The 15,930-nt window shown below is 46.8% G+C and overlaps 1 protein-coding gene across 47 annotated transcripts in view; it reads right to left on the reverse strand.

The window, feature by feature from the left end:
* LOC106506881 (pseudouridine-5'-phosphatase-like) overlaps nt 1–15,930 on the reverse strand; it is a 744,469-nt gene that overhangs the window by 318,018 nt on the left and 410,521 nt on the right. For 23 of the 47 annotated variants that reach the window (XR_014836055.1, XR_014836036.1, XR_014836044.1 and 20 more), the window contains one exon: nt 14,617–15,579. The exons of 2 other annotated variants lie outside the window; for them this stretch is intronic. The gene's annotated coding sequence lies outside the window, so the exon portion shown is untranslated. Of the gene's footprint in view, nt 1–8,005; nt 8,182–8,807; nt 12,926–14,616; nt 15,580–15,930 lie in introns of those variants that run through there. 22 more of the 47 variants (XR_014836065.1, XR_014836045.1, XR_014836067.1 and 19 more) reach the window with 5 other exon arrangements.

The raw sequence follows: 15,930 nt of genomic DNA on the forward strand, positions 1-15,930 counted from the left end.
GCACCAGTGGAGAAGGCACATATTCAAAGAACAAACTCTCACGGATGCCAAAAGACCTACTCAAACACCTGTTTGCATGGAATCAAAACAAGCACTGGCCCCTTGAAACAACAGTGAATGTGTGCAGAATTAATCCTAATGTCTTTAACGGGAGTTCTACAATCAGTTCTACCCCCGACCCGTGTGGAATTGCAATAGTTTCGACAGCAGCAAGCAGGAGCCGCAGGGAGGCTGCAAAAGCCACTTAGGGAACCGTACACGATGCATAATTGATGTCTAGTCTAGAAACCAGGAAATGATTTGTGGACTGGACCAACATAAAGGGCAGGCATGTGGCTCTCACACCATCACCCTTTTTTTGTGCCACTGATCACTTGACTATCCACATGATTTCTACAGAAAATTGTTAGCACATTCTTATATACCCAGGTGGAATTCTCCTTTCATCCCATCACTGCAAACAGCCTATGCAGAGATGTGCAATTACAATCTTGATTTGAAAAATATCAATAAAACAGAAATGGTCTTCTTAGGAGAGCTGTCATTAAGTGCATACTTATTGCACTCTTTTTAAAATTTTATTTTTATTAGAATTTAGTTGATTTACAGTGTTCTGCCAATTTCTGCTGTACAGCACAGTGACCCAGGCATACACATATATACATTCTTTTTCTCACACTATCTTCCATCACGGTCTATCCCAAGAGACTGGATAGAGTTCCCTGTGCTGTATGGTAAGACCTCATTGCTTCTCCATTCTCCATGTCATAGTTTGCACCTGCTAACCCCAAACTCGCCATCCATCCCACTCCCTCCCCCTCCCCTTTGGCAACCACAGGTCTGTTCTCTATGTCCGTGAGTCTCTTTCTGTTCTGTAGACAGGTTCATTTGTGCCATGTTTTAGATTTCACATAGAAGTAACATGATATATTTGTCTTTCTTGAACTGACTTCCCCTAGTAGGAGAATCTCTAGTTGCATCCATGTTGCTGCAAACGGTATGATTTTGTTCTTTTTTATGGCTGAGTAGTAGTCCATTGTTGCACTCTTCAAATCTAAACGCACATTTTCCCCCAGCTTTTCTACCTGATGAGAATTCCTTTTAGACACCAGATTGCAAACACTGCAGAACGTCTCTGCTGTACACCCTCTAACACATAATCATGTAAGGGAAGGTGCTTCCCCCAGCAGAGGTAGCTCAATCTCAATTTTGCTCAAACAGCATCCACTTAGCTGAGTGCCATACACCCCCCAAGATGCACACACAGCGTGTGGAGCTGCTAATTGGAACCAATGAAAAATTTCGTCTAGGAAGTGATCCACTTGGCCCAATATTCCCGTGTTATTTAGTTGCTAAGAGTTCTGCATCAACTGGAGGCGAACAGCTCCATTTGGCCAGAGAAGGTGTAGGCTGAGACTCGCCAGAGTTGACATACGAGAATCAATGACTTGAATGCCCTCCGTTCTCCTGTTTCTCCCCTGTCTCATCTTTACAGCATTTTCCTCCACACGCCTTTTCCCCGGGTCTTTCTGCGCATCTCGATTTGTAAAAGCATGATGGAAAATGCTCAGGTGGAATGGATGGCTCTGGCCTGAACCCTGTCACATCAGGGCTGGTGACAGCTCTCCTGGTGAGAATGAAGGATGCGTATAAAAATTCAACTTCGTCTGCTCTCCTGAAGCCACAGATCACAGAGAAGCAGAACACCGCGCCTGCTGAACCCTGGAGGACATGTCCCCAATCGACGTTTTTTCCTGCTCTTTTAGGATAATGTGCCTTCAGAGTCAGGGATGCTCACTGCAGAGGGCTTTTCCTGCTTTCTTTCTGTTATTACCAGAGACAGAGGGTTTGCTTCAGGGGGTCCCCAAACTCACTCTTACTTCCTCCCAAATGAGCATTCCTGCCCCACTCCTGAGTAAACAGCTTCTCCTATTCCCTTACTGAGAGCTATTCAGAATGAAAACTATCAGCTTCAAGAGTCAGAAGCTGGAACCGTCATCAGACTATCATTTTTTTTTCTATTTTCTCCCCACCCAAAGATATCCTGCAGACTGTCTACAATGGGCTTGGGATACCACCTTTCTGAAATTATGACCCAGTTTTATTTTATTTTATTATTTTTTAATAATGATTTTTATTTTGTCTATGATAGTGGGTTAACACACGACCTTGTTTGATATCATGCCTACAGGAACTGATGTTTCAACTGGAAGAGTTCATAATACTGCATGGAAAATATTCCTGCCTCTTTTAAAAGTTACTTTTGTGGAGTTCCCTGGTGGCACAGTGGGTTAAGGATCTGGTGTCACTGCTGTGGCTCTGGTCGCGGCTGTGGTGCAGGCTTGAACTCTGGCCTGGGAGCGTCCACATGCTACGGGTGTTGCCCAAAAAATTTACTTTTGCTTTATACCTATCTCCTCCTTCCACAAATATATGGAATTCAAAATATGGCACAAATGAACCTGTCTGCAAAACAGAAACAGACTCACAGACAAAGGACAGACTTGTCGTTGCCTAGCGGGGAGAGAGTGGGATGGACAGGGATTTTGGGGTTAGTAGATGCAAGCTATGACATTTAGAGAGGACAAGAAATGAGGTCCTACGGTCCAGCACAGGGAACTCTATCCAATCTCTTGTGACAGAACATGATGAAAGATAATATGAGAAAAAGAATGCACATGTATATATGATTGGGTCACTATGTTGCACAGCAGAAATTGGCACAATGCTGTAAATCAACTAGACTTTAGCAACATTTGCTTATCAGACACAACCTAGAATAGATTTACAAGGAGATCCTGCTGAATAGCATTGAGAACTATGTCTAGATACTCATGTTGCAACAGAAGAAAGGGTGGGGGAAAAACTGTAATTGCAATGTATACATGTAAGGATAACCTGACCCCCTTGCTGTACAGTGGCAAAATAAAAAAATAAATAAAAAAAAATAAAAAAAAAATTTTTTTAATTTTAATTTAACATTTTAAAAAATGAAAGAGACCAATAGAAAATTATAAGTTTATGATTAAGACAAGGCATATGCATGTGTGTGTGTGTGTGTGTGTGTGTGTGTGTGTAAAGAGGAGTTCCCATTCTGGCACAGCAGAAGCTAATCTGACTAGGAACCATGAGGTTGTGGATTTGATCCCTGGCCTCGCTCAGTGGGTTGAGGATCCAGCATTGCCGGGAGCTGTGGTGTAGGTCACAGACGCAGCTCGGATCTGGCGTTGCTGTGGCTGTGGCTGTGGCCAGCAGCTGTAGCTCCGATTAGACACCTAGCCTGGGAACCTCCATATGCCATGGGTGTGGCCCTAAAAAGACAAAAGACAAAAAAAGAAAGAAAAGGAAAGAAAGAAAGAAAGGAAGGAGGGAGGGAGGGAGGGAGGGAAGGAAGGAAGAAAACAGTAAAATCTTGAGAGAACAAAGGCAAGGGAGAAACCAGGATGGTGGAACCTGCTTCTTTTGCTCCTTTTCAAGTGTCTTTTACAGGCTGGGATTCACCAATCCACAACTGTTGACATTTGGGGCCAGCTAGCTCTTTGTTGGGGGGTGTCCTGGGCACTGTCGGGTGTTGAGCAGCCTCCCTGGGCTCCACCCACTAGACACCAGTAGCACCTCCCCACCCACTTCTGACAGTGACACATGCCTTTAGACCCTGCCGCTACAAAGGGGAAACTCAAGGTTGGCTGAGAAGTTTACAACAATGGCTCAAATCTATGGACACACAGAATAACTCTTATTATCCACCTGGCTATCTCAAAGCCTCCATTTTTAGGAAAGCATGACACAGCAGAGTTTTCTCTGTGATGCTTTCATACACATTCCATCCATTTGCACTTCTGAACAACCAAGAAGGTGTGTTCTGTTGACATCCTAGTTTGGAGACAGTCAGGTGGTCCACTGGACCAAAATGTCAGAGTTCCCCTTTTAAGCAGTAAACCCTCACCCTGACTTTCTAGGGGATAACTGTCCACCTATGTTGTTCGAAGTGCTGCTGAGAAGTGATGCGTCTTCTGTTCATTCTGCAGCCAGGGTGAAGAGCCTGGAATCCCTTTGCCACTTGGTTTTGTTATAGCTGTTCTTCTCCAGTATGACAATTGGAATGAATTTACAAGACTGCAATTTAACCAGCTTGGTGAGATGACTTCTGGCCTCCAACATATGCTACTTCCCCAGACTGGTTCTCCCGATCCTCCTGCATAAGCAGGTGCCCAACCATTCAATTCAATGCAGAGACTAACTCTCAGAGTTCTCTCAAACCCCATGGCTGAGACACTCAGTCTCCCAAGACTTCCCTGACCTCAGACACCAGCAGCCAAGGCAGTGCCCCAGGCCACCCAGACTTGTGCCTTGCCAACCATTCGTTTGGGGATCCCATACCCGCCCTCTCAAGGTCAGCAATTTCCTATAATGGCTCACAGAACCCATAAAAACACGTCTCCTTACTTTCACCAGCTCACCATAAAGGATACAGTTCAGAACAGCACAGGGGAAGAAACGCACAAGGAAAGCTAAGACTCCATGGGGGATGGGGCTGCCACCCTCACCGCGCCCCACTGCGAGCTCCCCTAATCTCACAGGAAGGTTATAGAAATCAACCTCCAGGCTCCCTTCCCTCTCTGAGGTGAGAGGTGGGGCTGGAAGTTCCAACGTTCTCACCCTTGATCTTCCTGAGGACTAGTCCCTATCCTGAAGCCTCCTAGGGACCCCACCTTGAGTCATCGCATCAGCATAAACTTAGGTGTGGTCCAGAGGGCTTATTATAAATAACCAAAGACATGCGTTATCACTTGGGAAATTCCAAGGGTTTTCACCTGCTGGCACCGAGGTCCAAAAACCCTTGGAATTTACATGTGTATATATATATTTTTTTTCTTTTCCTTTTTATGGCTGCACCTGCAGAATATGGAAGTTCCCAGGCCAAGGGCTGAATTGGAGCTGTAGCTGCTGGCCTACACCACAGCCACAGCAAGGCCAGATCTGAGCCGGCCTGTGACCTGCATTGCAGCTCATGGCAACACCGGATCCTTAACCCACTGAGTGAGGCCGGGGATCAAACACATATCCTCATAGATACTAGTCAGGTTCTTAGCCTACTGAGCCACAATGGGAACTCCTAAACACACACACACACACACACACACACATATATACACAAACACATATATATTTTTTTACACTACAGAGATAGAAAGAATTATCCCATCCAGTCACGGTATGTGGACCTCAGACCCTTTTGAAAGCAAGGAAAGATGCCTCTCTGCTGCTAATTCCCGGTGGTTTTACTGAGGTTGAAGCAGTCAGATACTGTATATCTGTCCTGTGTAACGTCTGTAACAAACGGCTCCCCCAGTCTTAGAGCCCCACCAGCTAAATGTATCGTGCTGCTCCTTTCCAGTTACAATGAATCCCAGCCTGTGCAAAAGAACTGCAGCTCTTTGGACCATCACTGCCAGGCTTTAATGAAGTCACACACTTTAATGAAGGGCTGTGTTTTCTCCACACCTTTCCTCCTTATCCTAAAGGCTGGTTTCCAGTGAGTATTCCAGACCCATAGCTTCCTCCTCTGTACAGTGTTAGAAATGATGTAATCGAGAAGCCGACATCCCATGGTTCATGTACAATAACAGGATTACAAACAGGAAAAAAAAATAATCCATTTGGTGAAAACACTGTTTAAATAAAAAAGTGTATGGAAATGAACTCACAGAAGGCACGGTAAACATGGAATTTGTGTGGTTTCCAGGGCCTCTATCTACTCAAATCACTGTAATCAATGCTCAGAGTTCTTTCTATTTACAAAGCTCTGGGGAAATCAATGCAGGGGAAGCTTTCTCCTCTGGGGATCATTATCTTATCTTTATCCAAATGTATCTAAGTGTCAGCAGTTTTATTTTCTGAAGCTGATTTTAACTACACGTTGCCCATTTTCCTCAAAAAACGAAACTATCCAACAGTCCGCCTTCTGGGTGTATAGCATCCCACATTCAAAGCAGGATCTCCCAGACGTATTGAAACCATGCAGGGCCTTGTGGGGCTCCTGTGCACAAAAGCTTTGGGTCCCCCGTGTCTTGTTCTTAGGGACGAAGCATCAGCCTCCTGGACCTTCCCTAAGCTCCAAAGGGCAGCTGTTAATCAGGGAAGGGAGGGGAGGCAGGGAGCAGGGAGGAGCCGTCAAGAAGCAACAGTGCAGCCTTGGGGGCAGGTCCTGGTTCCCTCTCAAGGGACACACATCACAGCATCTTTGAGCTCTTCTGCAGAACTAAAATCCCCAACAAATGGAAGATGTTAACTACTGGAGGAAGCCTTCTGCATCCCCGAAAGAAGGAAGACCACCAGAACCAGTCCTGGGAGGACTAAACACCAGCTTAGAGGAAGAATGCAGGCTTGCACCCACTCTGATCCTTATCTGTGGCCCTATTTTCCACTTCCCCAATCCCCGAACAGACGGCACAGTCTTTAAGGCCTTAGCCTTCTGTGGCCTCAGCCTGCTGTGGCCTCCTTTGCCTGGTGAAGCAATAAAAGCTATCTTTTTCTCCTTCACCCAAAAACTCTGTCTCTGCATTTCTATTCAGCGCCGATGGACAGAGGCTGAGTATCAGCGGCAGTATCTGCCATCCCATGTTCACTGTGTCTTCTACACATTTCAGAATGCTTGGATGCTTCTTGGCAATTTTTGTGGGATGGCTGGTTGCTTGCATGCTACAGGGATGGGGTCTAGACGAGAAAAGGTTCCCTCTGGATGATGATGGGCAGCCGGTAACTCCAAATCATGTCCCAGCCAGTATCAACTATGATCTTAATAAGTTTTCTTTTGTGGGTTTCTTTTTGTTTGTTTGTTTTTGTTTTTGCTTTTTTAGGGCTGCACCCATGGCATATGGAGGTTCTGAGGCTAGGGGTTGAACTGGAACTGCAGCTGCTGGCCTATACCACAGCCACAGCAATGCATGATCCAAGCAATGTCTGCGACCTATACCACAGCTCATGGCAATTCTGGATCCTTAACCCACTGAGTGAGCCCAGGGATTGAACCCGCAACCTCATGGTTCCTAGTTGGATTCGTTTCCGCTGCACCACAAGGGGAGCTCCAGATCTTAATACGAATCGATGCTATGCCTTAATAAACAGGGATGCTGCACACAAACACTACAATTGCACGTGAAACGGCTAAGCTCCCAGAAGGATGAAACACCGTGTCCATCAGAAGGGGTAAAAATGAACACACGTTAATCACTATATTTACCTCAATGACACCGGGAAACCAAAGCCAATGTCATCACTGGTTCCGAGGAACAAGTTTTAAAATTCGTAAAATTATAGATGGGGAATGGTGATATAAATATGCACATGGCAGGTCATGTGGTTTTCCTACGCAGCGTGGGACACGGCTAATTAAACCTCATTAAGCCTGAATTGGACAGGAAGGAATTTGGGGTCTAAGAAGTACTTTGCATTCCTTGCTTGCTTTTTTTTTTTTTTTTTTTTTTTTTTTTTTTTTTTTTTGTCTTTTTAGGGCCATACCCATGGCATATGCAGGTTCCCAGGCTAGGGGCTGAAACAGAACTGTAGCTGCCAGCCTACACCACAGCCACAGCCACGCCTGATCTGAGCCACATCTTTGACCTACACTGCAGCTCACAGCAACGCCAGATCCTTAATCCACTGAGCGAGGCCAAGGATCGAACCTGGGTCCTCATGGATACTGGTGGATGCTAGTCAGATTTGTTTCTGCCAAGGCACGACGGGCACTCCTGCATTGCTTTCTGTTCCCTACAATCTAGAAAGTTGTAATACAGTTCAGGAAACTCAGGAAACTGTGCTGAGTTTGGAGGCAATGCATCAATTTCTTTGAAGCACCCCCCCCCATATCCCTAAACTCACCTTCCTGGGAACCTCATTGTTTCAGATTTGCTTTGGGTTTACTCTCACACTATTTTCCTTCTGAAGACCATGCAACTCTAAGGTTAAACTGGCGCATTTTTAGTGACACGGAACATAAACATACAGATGTGTGCTGTGCTCTTCAAAAAGCCACCATGCTTTGTGGACCTTAAGGGCTTTGTCAATGCTCAAGAGAGGTGTGGAAGTCCTTGCTCGGGATTATCCATAAAGAGCATCACACGTTCCTTTCAATAACCTCATCGGTGGCAAATCTATTCTCTTCATGTTCTGGTTCATTTTCTGGAAGCAAGCAAAAGCCATTTATGGGTAAGTGACAAAAAAAAAAAAGTAGGATGGATGGCCCTGGAGATGATCATATTAAGTGAAGTAAGTCAGACAGAGAAAGACGAATACCATACGATATCACTTCTATGTGGAATATTCAAAAAGCAAACGCAGGTGCCATATGATATAGCAATCCCACTCCTGGGCATCTATCTGGAGAAAACCAAAATTCAGAAAGATACATGCACCCATATGTTCATAGGAGCAGTATTCACAACAGCCAAGACATGGAAGCAACGTAGAGGTCCATTGACAGGTGCATGGATAAAGAAGATGTGGTACATATACAGTGGAATATTCCTCAGCCATAAAAAGAAGGAAATAGTGCTATTTGCAGCAAATGCATGGACATAGGGATTCTCATACTCAGTGAAGTCAGAAAGAGAAAGACAAACATCATATGATATCACTTCTATGTGGAACCAAAAAAATTGATGCAAATCTTCTTTACAAAATAGAAACAAACTCACAGACACAGAAAACATTCTGTGGTGACTAAAGGGAGACAGGGTAGGGGAGAGATAAATTAGGAGTTTGGGATTCGCTACTATATACAAAACAGATAAGCAGCAAGCTCCTTCTGTATAACACAAGGAACTGTATTTAATACTTTGTAATAAATCTTAACAGAAAAGAAGCAGAAAAAGTATATATTGTGTGTATATGTATATACATATGTATATGCATAACTGACTCACTTTGCTATAAACTTGAAACATTGTATATCAACTATACTTCTATTTAAAAAATAAAACAGCAGGATTCCAAGCTGAAGAACAACCTTCTGAATTTAAAAGCAAGGAAGACTGTCACTGTAGCCTAGACTAGGTTGTTTCCTTTTGCACCACACTCAACCAGTAATATTCTCCCCCAAACTGAAGGGTTACACAAGGTTCCCAGCAAAAGAAAAATGTAAACACCATCAGACCAGATCACGGTAAACCATAAAATAAAGCATGTATAGGGCACCACTTGTGCTTCCACAGGAAACCATGCCTCGTTTAGAGCATCTTCTTCCTGCCTAGTGTATTCTGATGGTCTCCACTGCCTCGTCTTGCTTTTGAGTGATTCTACAACTAAGCAAGTACCCAATGCCCGCCAGCTATGCAAAATAATTCTCCGCCATCGACCTGAAAATCCCGCCTTGGGAAATTCGACTGTCCTCCCTCCCCCACAGAAACAGAAGTTGATTTGCTTCCACTTGTTCACGCATGTCCACATCTCTGACCTGTAGACAGGACTCTTCTCTGGATTGTTCAAGAAAGAAGCTATAACAACCCCCAGTGGTTCACTCAGCAACAAGGAGTTAATGCCAACTTTTTGGGTGACTTTTTAAAGATTAACGTATATTTGATTTACAATGTTGCGCCAATTTCTGCAGTACAGCATAGTGACCCAGTTATGCATAAATATATACATTCTTTTTCTCATACTATCCTCCATCATGGTGTATCCCAAGAGACTGGACAGAGTTCCCTATGCTGTACAGCAGGACTTCATTGCTTATCCAGTCATACATAAACTTTCTATCTGGTGGAATCTGGTTTCCCATTTGGAAATTATCCTTTAAAAGACAATTTTTCATAGAACTTCCTGTTAGGGGAAAAAAAGTGCAACAAAACCTTCCCCAGGAAGATTTATGGCCAAAGTCACACCTACCTAGTTCTACCTAGTGATGTATCTCAACTTTCCGCTGAGAAAACAATTACAAGATAAAACTCTCTTTTACGACGCTGCATTCTTGTCTTGGAAGAAGTTTGTCAGTTTCCTGACCTTTCTTGTCTCCTACGATGGCAACTCGGAATGGAGCTTGAATGTCAAGCTTGTGCTAAATCTAGTTTTTTTAAAAATTGATAATGCTTGTCAGCAAAATGGTTTTTGTTTTGTTTTGGGCTGTTCGTCTTGTCTCGCTGTTGATGGGGTTCGGGACATGCTACTCCCCAAATATGACACATCGGCAGATTGAGTGTTTCAAGGTGAAGGACTTTGAGGAAATGGCACTAGCAGGAGGGTCATTCAAGTGTCCTCCATCACCCCTTAAGCTTGAACTTCCTCAGCAAAACCGGTTACAAAGCTCCCATATGAGAGGTGCTGTTCTGGTACCAGGAGACAAGAACACATTCTTATCACCAGAGATGGGAACTGGGGGGGGCTGAGAAATTTGCACAGTCAACCTCGTTAAACTAACCCTCACCTCCCTAGGTGCTTCCCCACCATTCACTAATCCCCAAGTTCTCATCAACTCTGTATAAATGTATTGTTTGTCTGGAAGGTATAAAAACTTCCTGGTCTGGTCACTTGATTGGGTTTTCATCCTCCTGTGAAGACTGCCAGGTAAACACTGAACAAAAGGGGTGTGCTTTTCTCCTGATCTCTCTGTGACTAATTTTCAGACCAAGGCTGATATTTAAAAAGGGTGGATGAGGGGAGTTCCCTTGTGGCACAGGGGGTTAAGGACCCAACAAAGTGTCCATGAGGATGCAGGTTTGATCCGGTGTTACCATGAGCTGTGGTGTAGGTCACAGACATGGCTTGGATCCCACGTCGCCATGGCTGTGGTCTCAGCTGCAGCTCTGATTAAACCCCTAGCCTGGGAACTTCGATATGCTACAGGTGCAGCCATTAAAAAAAAAAAAAGGAAGAAAGAAAAAAGAAAAGAAAAGGAAAAAAGAGTGGAAGAAGATATTCCACTGTATGAGAGGAATATTCTGAGAAATCAGACCTCTCATCTGATGTGCTCCTTCTTTCATCTTTCCCTTCAAGGACTGAGTAAGAGATCTGGCAATGCTGGCCAGGGGCAACAGAGAAGGGGGTTTCTACATGGAGACCCCCAACATTGACAGGGGACCAGCTGGGCACCAATTTGAAGCAGGTGTCACACCCTGGAGAGGCTGACTTGGCTGCTAACACCAGCTTGGGTCCTGGCTCTTGGGGGCCATTGCCTTGGTCTCCTAAGATCTATGGGGGGAAGAGAGAGGGGCTGTATTCTTATGTGGACAAGAGGATTCTCTTCCCATCTGTCTGCATGTTGGCAGAATTCAGGTTTTTTTTGTTTTGTTTTGTTTTTTTTTTTTTTTTAAGGGCTGCACTCAAGGCATATGGAAGTTCCCAGGCTAGGGTCTGAGCTGGAGCTGCAGCTGCTGACCTACACCACAGCCATAGCAACACTGGACCCTTCACCCACTGAGCGAGGCCAGGCATCAAACCCTCATCCTCATGGATATTAGTTGGGTTTGTTGCAGCTGAGCCACAATGGGAACTCCAGAATTCATTTCTTTATGGCTGTCAGGCTCATACTGGTTGGCTTCCGACAGGCTCTGCCGTTTCCATACCTGCCCTCTACGTCTTCTTTGAAAAGGCTCACCCAACTGGTCAGGCCCATCCTGGCACAACCTGCCTCTCGATCCACTTGATGTCTATAGAGTTGGGTTCAACGTAATCTCAGCTGAAAATGGCAACTGCTAAAGAAAGACCTCTGCTCCACACCGAAACCCAAGCACTGGACGGACCTCCACCACAGGAAAGGCCATACCTACACTCAAAGGCTGGGATTCTACAGAACCAATAATCTTGGGGGGGGGGGGCCTTCCTCTGTGCTCCCCTACAGTAACCAATAATGAGATCTTCTCTCCCAGATGCTAGGCCATGCCGAACAGGCCTGAGAAAATCAGCTTGGGAGAGTCCCGAAGTGGCTCAGTGGTAATGAACAAAAAGGGTATCCATGAGGATACGAATTCAATCCCTGGCCTCGCTCCGTGGGTTAAGGATCCAGCGTTGCTGTGGGCTGTGGTGTAAGTCAAGGAAGTGGCTTGGATCTGGCATTGCTGTGGCTGTGGTGTAGGCCGGCAGCTGCAGCTGCAATTTGACCCCTTGCCTGGGAACGTCCATATACCATGGGTGAGGCCCTAAAAAAAGAAAAGAAAAATCCATTTGTCTACGACGTGAACAAAGGCCATTTGGTTGTAAAGGTCACCTTTCTTCCTACCTTCCCCCAGAAGACTTAATTAAGCTGCAGACACCGAAAGGAGAGGTTTTGCTGGCGACTAAGAAATGAGGAGCCTGTGGAAGAATCGGGGTCCTCTGTCCACTGTTTAAAAAGCTGTTCTTGGGGACTGCCTTATTTCCAGTTAACTCAGCCATTCAGTGCAATGGACAGAATGTGTATGTTCCCCCCAATTTATAGGTGGAACCCTGACCCCCGTGGCATGGTGTGAGGGGTTGGGGTCTCTGGCAGGTGAACAGGTTCTGAGCCCTCATGATGGAATTGGGGTCCTTGTAAAGGAGGCCCCAGAGAGACCTCTTGCTCCTGCCCCCCACCACGTGAAGACCCAGCAATGAGACGGCCATCCATGAGCCAGGAAGTGGGGGGTCTGCCCCAGACAGTGAATCTGCTGCTGCCTTGACCTGGGACTTGAAGCCTCCAGGGCTGCAAGAAATACATGTTCATAATGAAGCTGCCCAGCCTGTGGTACTTGTGTGCTAGCAGCCTAAACAAAGACCTTCTGATTCAGCAGAGAGCTCCTAACTCTTGGAGGATAGGTTACTGTATTTGTCCAAGAGAGGGAAATGAAAGAAGATTATGTACTGTTTGCATTTATGGCCGAGGCTTTTAACCATCACAGAAGATGTGGAGTGAAGCTCTCAGGTACTAGGCATGATGCAGGAATGGGAATCCAGAGGATAAACTGGAATTTCAGACCTGAAAAGGACCATATATGCAGTTCAACTCAAGTACCGTCATGCAAGATGAAGCAGCTGAAACCCTGCCATCATGGGGCTGCCCGCTGGTGTCCTGGGGGCGGGGGGGTTGGGGTGGAGCATGACCCCCAGCCTCAGAATCCCAGTCCCCTGAGTGGTCCGTTCTGCTTCTGTCCCCTGTGGCTTATAGATGACAACACCGATCCACCAGGAACCTGCACTGCCAGGGCGTACAAAGCCTCGGAGTTGGAAAGGAACAGAGCCCAATCTTTCCATGAAACGGCAATGTATCTGCACATGCAATTTTCTGAGCACAGTTCTAGCTTTCCAGCCTCCAGAGGGACAACACAAGACTGACCAACCCTAAGTCAACAATACTGACGACAGCAACAACTTACTTCATAAGAAGAGCCAAGTCAAATCATAACAGGACAGGGAGGTCCCGCTGCGACTTGGGGGAAATGAACCTGACTAGTATCCATGAGGATGTCCGCTCAATCCCTGGCCTCGCTCAGTGGGTCAGGGAGCCAGCGTGGCCATGAGCTGCAGTATATGTTGCAGCTGTAGCTCCAATTCAACCCTAGCCTGGGAACTTCCACATGCTGCAGGTGCAGCCCTAGAAAAAAGCAAAAATAAAATGTATCAGGACAACTGAAGCTGAACGAAGGTGGGAGGGGGTATTACACATGGATGCATGGAAACGGTTAGAGTCCCTCTGGTCTAGAAGGATGGAAAGTACAGAGATTTATCTACTCAGCAAATAGGACCCCCTGGTTCCCTCCTATCCATTCAGCCTCGACCGAGCACGGGTTCTAGGTACCTCTGGTCCTTGTCCTGGACTCAGCTTCAGGCCAGCCTTCAACCTGATTCTACCAGCCTTGTGTTTCAGTGCCCACTGGTGGGAATACCACCTCACCAGTGGACCCGGTTCTCTACCCTGCCCTGTACCATCTCACACGCCTGGGTTAAAAAGGAAGCCCTGTCCTCTTCTTCCCGCCGCAAATATTTTCTTGCAAACTTGCCTCATCTCTCGGTTTCTCCCAAACATCGGTTTTGTTTTCTTTTTCTTTTTTTGGTCTTTTTGCCTTTTCTAGGGCCGCTCCTGTGGCATGTGGAGATTCCCAGGCTAGGGGTCTAATTGGAGCTGTAGCTGCGGGCCTACACCAGAGCCACAGCAATGTGGGATCCGAGCCGTGTCTTCGACCTACACCACAGCTCATGGCAATGCCGGATCCTTAACCCACTGAGCGAGGCCAGGGATGGAACCCGCCACCTCATGGTTCCTAGCTGGATTCATTCACCACAGAGCCACGACAGAAACTCCTAATTTTTTTTTTTTTTTTAAACCAACAAAGTCCTCCTTCTAAGCCATGGCGATCAACCTTGACCATGTACTTGAATCTCCTTGAAGTGCTTTTTCATGCAGATACTCTTTGCAGCAACATGGATGGACCGGGAGGGGTATCATGCAAAGTGAAGTCAGAGAAAGACAGATACTTATGACATCAGTTATATGTGGAATCTAAAAGAATACAACAAACTAAGTATAAGAAGAACAAAGCAGACTCACAGATCTAGAGAACAAGCCAGTGGTAACCAGCGGGGGGAGGGGCAGGGGAGGGGAGGGGAGTAAGAGGTACAGACTCTTAGGTATAAAATATGCCACAAAGAGATACTGTGCAACACGGAGAATATAGCCAATACTTTATAATAACGACACATGCAATAGAACGTTTCAAAGTAGGGAGTCACGATGGTAGATACCTGCAACGGACATAAACTGTGCAGCAACTAGACTTCAACACACAAAATAGGTTTTAAACGAAAAAGAGTAGTGAAACCACTCACTGCTGAGTTCACGCCCTCGTGCCCACCTGTCCCACCCCGAGTCCCTGACTGAGGCGGGGGCATCTCGAGTGGGGCTGAGAATGTGCACTTCCAAGAGGCTCCTGGGAGGAGGTGAGGCAGCTGGGCTGGAACCACACAGTGGGCGCCAGGAGGCTCCCAGGCAGGATGGCGTCCCCGGTCGTGCATCCTGCTGTCTGTTCTCTCTGGTTTCAACCGCCTGGTTTCTGCAGCCTCCCCTCTGCCAGCATCAGCCTAGGGAGCTAACCGTCTCTACGTGGTCCTAGCGGGTACCCGTACGCCTGCCCCCTCAACCTTAGGCAGCATGACCGCTGTCCCACCCACGGGGAAGGCGGGCTTGGGGCTGCGGAAGAACAGAGCTCCGCACAGAGCTTACCTACCAAAGGCCGCCGGCTCAGTCCTTTCTGCCTCCGCTTCTTCTCTTCGTTCCCGCCATACTCTCAGACCAAAGGTATAAAAGTCAAAGGGTGTCCTTTTAGAATCGGGCTCCTGACCAACGCCAGCTTCCTCTCTTCTTCCCACGGCTTCCCAGCGCGCCGAGGGCTCCCAGGCGGCCCACGAGGCGCGCGGCAGGGCTCAGCGACGTGGAACGCGGCACGGTCAGCTCTTCCTCGTGCATCCAGGACCACGTCCCCACGGCTCTTACACTGCCCTCAGCCAGCGTCCCTCTGCCCTGGCCGGGGGCAGGAGCAGCGTTTGAAGACGGATCCAGATTCCCCGCTTTTCCTGATTGGCAGGTGGCGTTCCCCAGAGGTATTAGCGCGCCTAATGGATCCAGGTGGCCGCGGTCTGGAAATGAGCCACGAAATGAGCAATGAGGGGTGAGGAGGGGGCGGCTGTGCCCTGTGTGGGCTGCACAGGTGTCCTTTATGGAATTATAATTGGTATTTCCTGGGTGGCTTTTGACCTTATGACCCCTGTACATTCAAACGGACCCTCTGCGCTTAGGGTGGACTTTATGGTAAGTTGGGAAATAACATTTACTCACAGAAACCCAGCAGGTGAACAGTCTCACGCTTATTAGCTCACCGACAGTTGAGAAATGTGTGTCGAGAGCAGCAGTCTCTGTCTGCAGCTACGCAGAGCAACGCCCGTCTTGCAAGGAGAATTACAGCGGGAGAAAGGACCTGTGCCTTCGTG

Source organism: Sus scrofa, chromosome Y (genome assembly GCF_054392235.1).
Source record: "Sus scrofa isolate SSC_HxYL_T2T_F1_AM1 chromosome Y, Sscrofa_HxYL_maternal_Yorkshire_Landrace_v2.0, whole genome shotgun sequence".
Taxonomy (NCBI): domain Eukaryota; kingdom Metazoa; phylum Chordata; class Mammalia; order Artiodactyla; family Suidae; genus Sus; species Sus scrofa.